The sequence below is a fragment of the Mirounga angustirostris genome, unplaced genomic scaffold (genome assembly GCF_029215605.1).
Source record: "Mirounga angustirostris isolate CCGP_5_RB_7025 unplaced genomic scaffold, mMirAng1.0.hap1 SCAF_8, whole genome shotgun sequence".
Lineage (NCBI taxonomy): Eukaryota > Metazoa > Chordata > Mammalia > Carnivora > Phocidae > Mirounga > Mirounga angustirostris.
In genome coordinates, this window is record NW_026991716.1 from 123,760,761 (window position 1) to 123,774,941 (window position 14,181).

Sequence of the window (14,181 nt, forward strand, 5' to 3'; positions counted from 1 at the left end):
ATCCAAACTGAAGCACTGAGAATAAAAAGACTGAAAAAAAAAAAATGAATACAACCTCAGTGTCCTATAAAATAATATATATGTAATTGGAGCCTTATGAAAAAAGGAGAGAAAGGGAAAGAGGCAGAAAATAATATTTGAATAAATGACAGAAAATTTTCCAAATTCATTAAAAACTATAAATCTGCAAATTTAAGTTCAACAAATACCATGCAGGATAAGAACAAAGAAAAGCACATCAAGAGAAATAATCATTTTACTAAAAACAGGTGATAAAGAGAAAATCTTAGAAGTATTCATAGAAAAAAAGGTACATTATATATAATGTATATAAAATATATATATATTATATATAAAAATAAGAATCCTAGGTTTCTTCTCAGAAATTATTCAGGCCCAAAGAAATGGAATGGCATTTTTAAGGTGATGAAAACAATTAACTGTCAACCTAAAATAATATACCCAGGGAAATATATTTCAAAAATTAAGGCAAAATAAAGATTTTTTTTCAGACAAACAAAAGTTGAAAGAATCCATCATCAGCATTAGAGCTGCACTATAGGCAGAGAACAAATGACCCCAGATGGGAACTTGGATTCATACAGAATTAAGAACATTAAATATGGGAAATTTGTGGGTAAATATAAAAGTCATTTTCTCCTATTATAATCTCTTTAAAAGGTAATGAATGTTTAAAACAAAAATAAAACAATATATTGTGGGGTTTAAAATATATGTAGGAGTGAAATGTATGAAAACTTATAGCACAAAGAATGGAGGAGGAAATCTTATAAGATTCTTGCATAATTAAAAAATTGTTATGCTATTTTTGAAGGTAAACTGTCATAATTTAAAGGTGCAATTTGTAAACCTTTTACTAAAAAAGGGAGATACAGCTAATAAAGCAATAGTGAAGATAAAATGGAATACTAAAAAAGCCCAAATATTGAGATGTTCTGTCTCTTGACTGTGGTAGTGATTCTATGTGTGCCACTGTAAAAACTCATCAAATTGTACATTTTAGGAGAATATAGTTTCTTGTACATTAATTAGTTCTGAGTGAAGTTAATAAAGAATAATCCAATGGAAAGCAAGAAAAAAGGGAATAAGAACCATACAGAAGGTGAGACAAATAGAAAAAAAAAATCATAAGATTTTAGAGTTAAATCCAACCATTCAATAATTATATTAAATATAAATACTTTAATAGAAGGCAGGAATCTTCTGGCTGAGTAAAAAGGCAACACCAAACCATATTCTTCCTATAGGAAATTTATTTTAAAAATAAAAATACAGATTAAAAATAAAAGGATTGAAAGTATATACCATGCACTGCTAGTCATAAGAAAGCTAGAATAGCTATACTAACAACAGAAAAACAACAAAGAATATTACCAGGAAGAAAGAAGGACATGTTACAATAACAGAAGAGCTAATTTATCAGGGCTCCTGGTGGCTTAACTGGATGAGCATCCAATTCTTGATTTTGGCTCAGGTGATGATCTCAGGGCCATGAGATCGAGCCCAGCATCAGGCTCCCACTGGGCATGGAGCCTGCTTGTGATTCTCTTTCCCTCTTCTCACCCACACATGCACACGCGCTCAAAAAAAAAAAAAAAAAAAAAAGAGTTAATCAAAAAGACAACAATCTTAAATGTATGTGCAACTAACAATAGAGGTTCAAAACATATAAGGAAAAAAGTAGTAGCTTTGAAAGAGAAATAGACAAATCCATAATTATAATTGGATATTTCAAAACTTCTCTCTCAGTAATTGATATAGAACAATTAGGCAAGATATCAATAAGGATACAGAAACTTAAAGAACCCTATCAACCAACTAAATCTAATTGACATTTAGAGACCAATCCACCTAACAAATGCAGAATACACATTCTTTTCAAACGCACATGGGACATACATCAAGGTAGAACATATACTGAGCCCTAAAATAAATCTCAAATATGTAAAAGGATTGAAATCATATTAAGTACATTTTTCAGCTACAATTGGATTAAACTGAACTAAGAAATGGAAAATTCAACATATCAAAATTTGAATGCTGTAACTGAAATAATGCTTAGAAGGAAATTTATAGCTATAGATAATTATTTTAGAAGAGAAGATCTAAAATCAATTCTCTAATCTTCTATCTTAAAAGGTAGAAAAAGAAATTAAAACAAACCTGAAGTCAAAGATGGAAGGAAATATTAAGAGTAGGAACAGAAATGCATGAAATAGAAAATCAACAAATAATAGAGAAAATCAATGAAACCAAAAGCTGGTTCTTCAAAAATATCAATAAAATTGATAAACATCTGGCTAAACTGATCAAGAAAAAAGAAGATAAATATTTACCAGTACAGGAATAAAAGAGGGAAATCCTACACTACACTAGAAATCTCATAGTCATTAAAAGGGTACTAAGAGAAAATAATGAACAAATTTATGCCAATAATTTAAATTTAGATAAAATAGACAATTTCCTTGAAAAGAAAAAATTAACAAAGTGGTCTCAAGAAGATATAGAAAACCTGACTATCCTAAACAGATTTAATTCCTAATTCAATGCCCATGAAAGTAACTCCAGGCCTAGATGGGTTCACTGGTAAATTTTATAAAATATTTGAAGAAGAAATAACACCACGACCTACTTTGAGAAGTCTCTTACAGATTGGTAGTTGCCACAGATGGGGGGTTGCCAGAGATGGGGGTGGGGAAAAGGGGTAAACATGGTCAAAAGGTACAAATTTTTAGTTATAAGATGAATAAGTTCTTACTCCTGAAACCAGTATTACACTATATGCTAACTAACTAGAATTTAAATAAAAACTTGAAACAACAACAAAAAGAAACGTGTTCATCAACCCATTCTTTTATTATACACTGTTCAGGGACTGATTTACTTAATTCTTTTTAATAAGTTAATATACAACAACTGTGTTGTTTGAACTCTTGAGGATAATGCCAACTTTTTTGCAACCATCTTGTTGACCATGATTGGTGGAAGGAGGATGTAGGTACATCACTTATAAATAAATTCTGCTTTTGGCCATCTTCAAAAAAATAAATAAAGATAAGGGCTGAGGATGTAATGTATAGCATGGCAACTATAATTAACAATATTCTATTGTATTTTGAAAGTCTCTAAGAGAGTAGATCTTAAAAGTTCTTATTATAAGAAAAAAAATGTAACTATGTGAGATGGTGGATGTCAACTAAACTTATTTGCTAATCATATCATAGTATATACATAAATCATTATGTTGTACACCTTAAACTAATATGTTACATTTTAATTATATCTCAATAAAACTGGCCGAAAAACATTTAACGAAGAAATAATTACTAATCTTGCACAAACACTTAGAGACTAGAGGAGTGAGGAATATTCTAGGAAGCCAACATCACCTTGACATCCAGTACTAACTGCCCTTAGACTCAAGCAAGCAGGGGCCTTGCTCTGGGTTCTTATACCCCAGAGAGCCCCATACTTCAGAATGCCCTCCTCAATCCTAAGTCCCCCTCTGGTGACTGAGATCAGTTGAAACTAGCAATGCCATTTGGGTAGGGTGCCTTGAGATTAGACTGGTACCTCTTGGTTCTGGTCCCAGATTTTCCCTTCTCTGACCCTCTACTCTTCACCTATTATCAACCATATGCCCCAATTCATTTGGGGATTCATACCTATCGAGTCAACCCAAGACCCCATGGCAAGGTTCTAGTTCCAGGAGAGATGTCTTGCAAGCAGATTTCTGGTTAGCACAATATTGTTTTTGTGGGATCATGAAAGATTGGGCCTCAAGAATGGTACTGACATACTGATTTTGAGCAACTCTCACTCACGTTGGACATGTAGCAAGTTTAGGTTTCTGGGCTACTAAGAGATCATTGCCAACCCTTGGGTTCAAGCTACATATTTGGACCCATGCTCCAACACTTACCCACCTACATTCTGACTGCAGTGCTGCCCACGATCACAGCACCTGCAGACAGCAGGTGTCTTTCACCCGTGGTGGTGAGAATGCTTTACCCTATGCACTTCCCACATCCTAGTTGATCACCCAATCCCCTCTGTAGGCTCCACAGACATGTCAGCAGTCCTCTGGAAGTGGCTGTGTCTGTCTCCTCTGAGGGTTTTTGAGACCCTTGCTCTGCAATACCCATTGCCCTTCAGACTGATGTTCTCTCTTGCCTCCGATTGGTTATCCTACCCCAGGATGGCTTTAGTTCACACCAGGTGACAGGTGGATGTTTCTTGTACAAATGGGACTGCCCTTCTTGCTTCACCTGTGGACTTCCTCGCATCTTCTCCCTGCCAGTGGCAGTGTATGGGATGCAGAAGTGTGGTCAACACTGAGAAAGATCACATTCTAGAAATGAACCTATTAGAGCCTAAGACTTCTACATTTATGCTATAAAGTACCAAAGAGTAAATTTAACATGACCAGAAAATGAAATATCATTCACATTTCCCTGCACACTTTGAGTAAGACCTGCATTTGTTGTCATCATCAAGAAAGCATAGTAATAACTTTTACTGTGTCTCATTGGAAGCCAGTATTCTTGAGGGGACGATGGGTGATGTAGCATCATGAGTAATGACATAGTCAACATCAAGCAAATGGCAGTACAGAATTACAGATGTAAGATGATCTATGTTGTTTCAATACAAATAGGTTTGGCTTTATGAGTGATAAGAGCATTGCTACATTTTCTCTAGATGGGAGATAGGAAATAAGCCAGAAGCAATACATTTGATGATGAAGAAATGGGTTTTGGCCCTAAATAGGAAGAGATGGATACTGCAAAGGAACTTCCTGTGCACCAATTAGATAATAAATAAATGCATAAGTACCTCCTTTATTTCTTCCCCATGCCTCACAGAGGTCTATGGACTTTACAGTACATGTGTAGTCAAATTGTTTATATAGACAAAGGCCTGGCAAAAAATATTTGCCAGGAGCCCCACACACCCTAGGGGCACAGAAACATATCACACAGAAAAGAAATCTGCAGACTAGTATCCCTCAAGATCACAAACACAAAAAATTCTAGCACAACAATAGCAAGTTGAATCTAGCAATATATAAAAAGGATAATAATACACCACAAATAAGTGGAGTTTATCCCAGTTATACAAGGTTTGTTTAACATTATAAAAATCATCAATTCACCATTTTAGCTGAGTAGAAAAGAAAAACCGCACAATCATCTAAATACATGCAGGAAAAACATCTGACAAACTTAAATATCTGCTCATGAAAGCATTTTATGTCTGGCAGAGGGGCTTGGGTGACAGATCTTTCTGAAATAGGGAGAGACTGATCCTGGTGGTGGGCTGGTTCACAATGGTGTACTGACTATGCATCATTCCTGGACCGGTGGGAGACTGTGGCTGAAGGAAGACCACAGACATTCTCAAGAGCCCACCACTGGTCAGTGGCAGTGCTAGAACGCAGATGTTTTCCTGTCTGTCTCTAGACCACATCCCTTTCCCCACACCACAGTGTCTCCTATAAAGAATGGTTAATTTCATTGACGGAAACTACATTTAGTACTGTTAGAAAAAAATAAGAAAAAATTAAGCACAATCTCTACTAAAAACAAAATTATATTTATTTTGTATATTGAGTGTATTTTTTTAAAAGATTTTATTTATTTGAGAGAGAGAGAGAGCAAGGGGAGAGGGGAAGAGGGAGAAGCAGACTCCCCACTGAGCAGGGAGCCAGATGCGGGCTCGATCCCCGGATCATGACCTGAGCCTAAGGCAGACACTTAACCGACTGAACTACCCAGGCGACCCTTGAGTGTATTTTTAATTCATGATTGTATTTTTGAGACCTGGATTCAGTGTACAAAGATTGCTATTCTTTTTTTTTCTATAACTGAATCAGAAGCAAATAGTTTTTTGGACAACAAATTAAACAATTTTGAAGGCCTTCTTTAAGAAAGAGAATGCAATACACACTAAAAATTAGGGACAAACATGGACATTTATTTAATCACAACAAATCACTAATTTTACAAAGCTGAAAAAGACCACAAACAGAAAATCCAGAAAAGTAACAAAATATTACTACTCAGTAACTGCCCGCCTCTCCTCTATGCTACTTTTTTTTTTTTTTACCTTTTTTGACTTGTACTGTTTGTTTTTGTGATATGGTCTTCAATGGAGAAACTACAAAGATAATTTACCTTTTTCTCTAGCATAGTCAAATGAGTTTATTATTATTATTAATAGTCAAGATTAATAAAATATGCAACTTCACACACAAATATACTGTTGTCTGTATGGTTTGTGCCTTATGAACACAGAACTTTATAAATGTTATTTCCACAATTCCCATTAAAAAGGAAAACAAATGGTGTGTTTATATTTGTACACACTGCATTATTGATTATATTCCCACAGGAGAGAATTCCAGACCAAAAGCAAGGCATGGGTTGCCTCTACTTGAGCAACGTGTGAATTACATGACATTTCTCTTATCTTCCTCTACTCCCTCCCACCATGACTTGGCTCAGTGTGGGGAGAGGGCTGGGAGACCCCCTGTTCTGGAATCAACTCTCTCAGTTCTTCTCCAGCTCTCTCGCTTCTCCAGCTTAGAGGCCCTCCATCTGCTCATGACAGGGACCAGGAAAACCCAACAGCATCTTCTCCCAAACTGTTCCTGTCTCATGTTTGGATGGAGGATTTTTGCACAGAGAGGACAAGAATTTGACATTGTGTGCCTCCATCTGTGTTACATGGGCTCGGGCAGAGACCCAGAGAACACGGGAAGACATTCAATAAATAGAAGCTGGAAACACTTGAGTTGTCACCCATGAAGGGTCACCATGCAGTGGGACCAAATCTTAGGCTCCTTTTCAGGTGGATCACTCTTGAAGAATGCACTTTCAAGTTTTGGAGTTGTTTAACTTTTGCAGGTAGCATTCCCTGAATTAACTTCTTCTTTTTTTTTTAACTTTTTTTTTTAAAGATTTTATTTATTTATTTGACAGAGAGATAGAGAGAGAGAACAAGTAAGGCAGAGAGGCAGGCAGAGGGAGAGGGAGAAGCAGGCTCCCCACTGAACAGGGAGCCCGATCTCCTGGGATCATGACCTGAGCCAAAGGCAGTCGCTTAACCAACTGAGCCACCCAGGCGCCCCCCTGAATTAACTTCATGTTACACAATCTAATTTTTAAAGAAGGCGTTCTTTGGGATGCACAGGGCTCTATCATTTTAACATCAGTTAAGACTGCGACCAGGAGAAAATGCTGTTTCCCTGGTAGGAGGGCCTGAGCGTAGTCTCTCCCCAGTCTAGCTGTGTAGGGATGGAGCTGTAAGCCCTAGAAACTGGGGAAAGCTGTTCACATCCCTAACACTAATTGTTTTTTTACCTGCAATATACTCCTGCAAGCAGTAAAGAGGAAAATTATCAGTCTCCTATTCCACGTACCTCTCCTTCTTCCATTCTTATCCAGGACTAGAACCTGTTTTACTTAATATATATGCTTTCTGTCATTTTATTTAGGCTTGAAATTCTAATGGCTTAAAAATCACCTGGGATCTATACATATTCCTTTGCATGTATCAAATGTTACATATAAAAAGACAATACGGGAAAAATAATTGGGGGATGGCCCCAGCATGGATCCGTATTAAAAGCAACTATGCTCTATTTGCTTCTCTCAGGGAGTCCTCTCTCCTGTCTCGTGCCCCACCCCCACTCTCCACAGGAACCCCTCTCCTCCGCTTCACAGATTTCTGGCCATTTGCTAGCAAGTCAGTTTCTCAACTCATTATTTTTGCCCATTTATCAGCCTCCAGCCCCTTCTCTTTATTCCTGTCCACTTGCCCCACCCCCCTCAACAATCTTCATTCTCTCTCCTTCTTTGCAACAGCGGGTTTCATAACCTAAATGTGAGTGCTCACCACTCCCCACCACTGAGAGGTTTGATCCCTTTTATGCAGAGAAATGTCAGGCGAGGGGGCCTGAGACAAGGGTGTGGGCATGGGGACAGAATGGATCTGGGGTTCTGCCAGGACCCCTGCTGATCTTGAATAGTGTTCTTTTGTGCCCTCCATCACAGGGGAATAGAAATGGAAAGTACCAGTCCCAGGATACTGGAAATATTACTGTTAAATTGTTTGAAGATTGTTATGTGATTAACATATTGATTGTTGCCACAGACCCCCAAACTCTAGATCTCCCCAAGATCCTTCAGCATTCCCTCATTCCTGTCACTGTCCCAGCCACAGCCCCTCAGTTAGCAAAAAGGAACAATCATGACAGAGAGCTGAAACAAGAAAAGGCAGAATGGAACAGAATAACAATGTTCATTGCCTCTGTGACAACTTCCCAAGTTAACCTTCCTAAAGCTGAAAGGAAACTGTTCTGTCTGAAACAAAAAAGAACTGAATAGTGAGCTCAAATAGCATGGTGCTTAGGATGTCAAGCTGCATAATCAGATAGGCTCAAGATTGACTCCCAACTCTGCCTTTCACTGGCAGAGGGTTCTCACCATGAACCCCTCTAAGCTTCAGTGTTCTCTCCTGGAAAGTGGAGGGGCTAACTTCCCCTTTCTGGCAGAGCTGTCACAGACGTGCAATGAGAGAGCTATAACGTGCTTGACCTGGCTTGGAGTAAGAAGAGATGGAAACCCATACTACTCTTTGGATGCAATGTGGTAGAACCTAAAGGGCAAATTAGAAGTGGGAGGTATTAGCTGCCCTTTGGGAGCTCACAATCTAAGCAAGAAACAAAATTCAAAGAAAAGAGAACAATATAATTCAGGAAAAGGTCAGTGTTATTATACACAATAGCCATTGTAGGAGGTGAGAAATTTGTGAACACTGAGGAAGGGTGTCAAAATGCTACAAAGGGCATAGAACTTTTGTTTAACTCTAAGAAATCAGTAATTTTTAATGTATAGCAATTCTAATACTGTTTTCATTATCCTCAAAGTCCAGAGACAGTGGGAAATTACACAAGATTTTGGAGGACAAAGTCTACACATATTGAATTTGGCCTGAGTCTTAACCTTTTGCCCTAATGGGTGTGGCAGTCCTATCAAAAGTGACCATTGAAATAAGCTCTTAAGATAATTGAGAGGGCAATGAGGTTGCTCACCATTGCCCCATGATCTTAGGCATCCTTCAGGGACAGTCAACCACTGATCACATCAGCTCCCATTACCCATCTTTTTTACAAGGTCTTCAGTCTAATCATCCACAGGTCAAGGCCACCTTTTCGATACTCCCATACAACCATGTCCTCAACTCTTATGTTGCCTGCAAGGACCAATCAAGACCCAAGGATAAAAGCATTCTTTTTCCATCAAACATTTAATTATTAATTAATTATTAATAACATATTTAAATCTTGATTAATTAAAAAAAATAGCAAACACAAACTTAGCTGTGTAAGGAAAAAAACACTTATATTGCAGTGTAAGATGAAAGCTCAACAACAACAACAAAAAAAAGATGAAAGCTCAACAGTCTAGGTCATAGGCGTCTGTTTCCTTGAGCAATTAGAGGAGGCCCTTACGTGGCTTTCAGTGGGCAAGGCCATTAGTAAATTCTGAAAAAATGAGGCTCTCCATACTCAGGGCATCTGGCAGGAATCTAGTGTAGACCAGGTGCTGGGGATGTTCTGTATTCTCTGCTCCTACCACAGTCAATCTCTAGCCCTCAGAAGTAAGTCAAAGTAGAGCAATGAGAATCCTCAGCTGATCTGGCAGCAGAGCATGGAAGGAAGAGAAGGAACTCATCAGCACGTGGTTTAGACAAGCCAATACAGAACAGAATCCAGGCAGGCACACTTTGGTATTGTCAGGTTAAACATAAAGACAAAGGCCAAAAGTGTCATGGTGATGGCCACTGGCTGCCCCCTTGCCTGGTGTACTGAGATTCCTCCCACCTCTCTCTGGTGACAGATCTTTTTGTTCTGCCATATCCCATGGTTCTTCTTCTTGGTTTGTTCCCATTCTGTACTTGGTATATTTCCTAGTAGCAGCATAAGAAATGATAAATAGAAATGTTTTGAGACCTTGTATATCTAAAAGCAGAAAATTTGTTTTTACTTCACATGTGAGTGAATAGTTTGAGTCAGCATAGAATTCTGGGTCAGAAAGAATTTTCCTTCAGAATGCTGCTGTCTTCTACATCTATATTGTTTGCCTCAGTGTTGTTTGAGAAGTCCAAAATCATTCTGACTCCTGAAACTTTGTATGTGTCTGATCCATATCAGATATTCTCTGTTTGTAGAATCTTCTTTTCATACCCAACATTACTAAGTTCCATGATGATGTGCCTTGGAATGCATTGTTTTCATTTAGAGTGCTGGGCAGAGATCCTTTTCAAACCCCTTTTAATTAAGAAACTTATGTCTTTCAGGCCTAGAAAATGTCTTGAATTACTTATTGGTAATTTCTCCCCTTCCCATTCCTCTGTTCTTCATGTCTGGAAATCCTATTCAGATACTAGACACCTGGACTAGTCCTCCAAATCTTCAATTTTCCCTCTAATCTTCTGTGTCCTTGCCTTTTTGCTCTTCTTTTTTAGAAATTTCCTTATGTTATCTTCTAATCCTTCATTTGAATTTTTCAACTGCTAACATGTTTTTAATTTCCAAAAGCTCTTTTTATATCTCCTGAATTATCCTATTCTATAGTATTATCTATATGCTCTTATTTTCTGGATGCAATCTCTTCACTTATTTCTTGTGGCTATTGATAACATTTTTAATATATTCTTCTTTTCTGTATAGTTTTTCCTTACTTCAAGTTGTTTTTGCTGCTTATTTGGGTGTCTCTCCATCATTTTAGAGACTATTCTCAGAAGTAAGAGAGTTCTTGGTTGTCCAATCATGTTTAAAAGAGGGAGACTAAAAACTCAACTGGGATCTCTAAGCAAGTGGGAAGGACTATCCACCCAACACTTGACATTATTTATCTGGACAGCTGGATGTTGTCCAATTACATCTGTAGGTCTTTCTTTCTTTATCAGATACCCTGATAAGATACTTTCAAACTCCTGCCTGGAGGCCTAGAGGGTCCAAGGTCTAATTGCCTGTGCTCTGGGAGTCAAATAGGGAAGAGGAATGGTGGGGAGAGGTGTCAGCATTCAGGATTTATAGTGTGTGTGTGTGTGTGTGTCTGTCTGTCTGTCTGTCTGTCTGTCTGTCCTTTACATAGATATACTGTTTGAGTCAGCTCAGGCTGCTATAACTAGAGACCGGGTGGCTTAATCCACAAACATTTATCACATTTCTGGAAGCTGGGAAGTCTAAGATCAAGGTGTTGGCAGATCAGTGTCTGGTGAGAGCCCTCTTCCTGGCTTACAGAAAGCCAGCTTCTCATTGTATCATCATATAGTGGAGGGCAGAGTGAGGAAGCTCTCATGTCTATTCCTATAAGGGCACTAATCTCATTCATGAGGGCCCCACCCATAATAGATAGACAGATGATAGGTAGATAGATAGAAGATAGATAGATGATAGATGATATATAGATGATAGATAGATAGATAGATGATAGATAGATAGATAGATAGATAGATAGATAGATAGATAGATGATAGGCAGGCATATTCCACACACACATACATACACATAATCACCTGACTTAAAACCTGAGTTTAAGAAATGGTGAAGAGTTTGGTCAAGAATAGGAAAGACTAAAACTGTATTGAATTTTTTGTCTCTAGTTAAGGGAATTCAGATATACAATTTATTATGACAATCAAAGAAATTAAGTTTAAAGCCTTAAAAAACTTCCATTAAAAATGTGATTTTATTGAGCACCTGGGTGGTTCAGTCAGTTGAACATCTGATTCTTGATTTCGGCTCAGGTCATGATCTCACGGTTGTGAGATCTAGGGCTCCACACTCAGTGGGGAGTCTGCTTCTCCTCTCCCTCTCCCAATACCCCACCCCACTCCCGCTTGTGTGCTCTCTCTCTCTAAAATACATAAATCTTAGGCGCCTGGGTGGCTCAGTTGGTTAAGCGACTGCCTTCGGCTCACGTCATGATCCTGGAGTCCCTGGATTGAGTCCCGCATCAGGTTCCCTGCTCAGCAGGGAGTCTGCTTCTCCCTCTGACCCTCCCCCCTCTCATGTGCTTTCTCTCTCATTCTCTCTCTGTCAAATAAATAAATAAAATCTTTAAAATAAATAAAATAAAATAAAATACATAAATCTTTAAATATATATACATATATTCTTTAAATATATATATACATATATATAAGATTATATTATATTTTAGACTAGGTCTGAAGAGAGAAAATACAGTTTGTATTGCAAAATGCCATTGATGGGGATGATGTAAAATATACATATCATACTTCCTACTCTACAATCAGACATTGTACCTTCTTTTTTAGGTCCACATAGAACACTGATAGAAATGGCTATATATTAACCCACAAAGAAAATCTTAATAAATCCCTAGATTAATTGGCTATGGGGCAAAAGATAGTAGCCACTTACTTGTCCACCTGAGCAGGAAGAATTCACAGATATGATCATATTTTTAATTTAAAAGTATAAGCATAAATATACTAAGTAGAGAGGTTCAGCAGAGAGCTTTCTGGACAAAGGAGGTAAATGAGAACGTTTCTAGAGAACAGGTGCACAGAGAATGAAGGGGAGGGAGAAAGTAGGAAATGAGGATGGAGAGGTATTTTCACAGCTTCCACTCGCAGGAGTTTGGATTTCATCTTGGTGGGGGGGGATTTTGAGAAGGAAGGTGACAAGCAGATTTGCATTTTAGCAAAATTGCCCTAATTTCTCTGAGAAAGAAAGCAGGAAACCTCTGCTTTGATGAGGGCATAAAGTAAGGTGAGGCATGGAAATGTGAGTAAGGGGCAAAAGGAGAATTATTTACAACAATGTTGTCCAGTAGAACTTTCTGCAATGATGGACATGTTCTATGCCTGCACTGTCCAGCATGGGGGCCACTAGCCACATGGGACTATTGAGCACTTGAACTATGTCTAGGGCAACTAAGGAACTGAATTTCTAATTTTTTTTTATTTCAATTAACGTAAATAGCTGCAGGAGTTATTTGGGCAGTGGAGCTTTAGAAGGTAGAACTGTCTGTGTGTGAGTGTGCATTTTTAAATTTTTAAAAATATCTTTATTGCAGCATAATTGGCAAAAAAATAAATTACCCATGTTTAAAGTGCACATTTTGATGTTTTGACATATGCATATACCATAAGTCATGACACAATCAAGAGAGTGAGCATATCCATCACTCTGAAAGTTACATTTCTAAAATTAATACACCTGAAAAACAGATGCTGGATAAACATTAAAGGACACTAAATTTTGTCAGCTGTTTCTTTGCTTGCTCTATTATAAAAATGCAGAAAAAAATAACCTGATGCCTTTTCTGGCCTTGGTACTTTCAGGTTTGTTTGTTTGTTTTTTTTCCAATTTCAAAATTATATAAAGAATCTTACAGCTAAGGCAAAAGTTCTGGAATGGGATGGAGGCAAGAGATAAGTTCAGACACATGATTTGGGACCCAGAAAAGCATGAGGTAGTTTCCGCATCAGGGTTCTTCACTTGCCTCAGGGAGGAGGTGTTAACCATTCCCAGAACATTTTTTTTGCATGAAATTTGGGCTACTTTCAATAAATTACCATTGTGCCCACACTTAAGAGAGTTCTATTGTGCCTAGAAAATTCACTCTGAGATTTAAGATTGTCTGAATATACTTTTTCTTGTGTGTGCATGTGTGTTTCTCATCTTATAAGTTTTAGCGATTAAACATTTGCATAACATGGGATTTCTGTCAGGAACATGTATGTGCTTCATAGGGGGTATTAGCTATTTTCAACATTTACAAGAAACAGAAAGAAAACAATTTGAAAGAAAGTTAACAGGAAGCATTTTCACTTTTTAAATGAGGAATTTTTTAAATTTCAAAACATGTCAATCCTAAGATGTGCTACTTTTTGTCTTGGCTCTGAGGCTCACGGAACATGCTTGCAGAAGCTCTCTGGGTGCTGGCTCTGCATGGCATCTGCCATGGGACTGAAGTATAGTTAAAGCCAATTATTGTAACTCTTTGAAAAATTAGTCATGTTGACTTATGAACTCTCCTTAGAGGCTGATATGGGCTTCTTCATTTAATGATAAAGATGAAAGAATTCTTTTTATTAATAAATAGATTTGAGGGA

The 14,181-nt window shown here is 37.6% G+C and overlaps 1 protein-coding gene across 4 annotated transcripts in view; it reads left to right on the top strand.

The window, feature by feature from the left end:
- Positions 1–14,181, top strand: part of AIG1 (androgen induced 1) — a 301,519-nt gene that overhangs the window by 246,669 nt on the left and 40,669 nt on the right. The gene's annotated exons all lie outside the window — the stretch shown is intronic.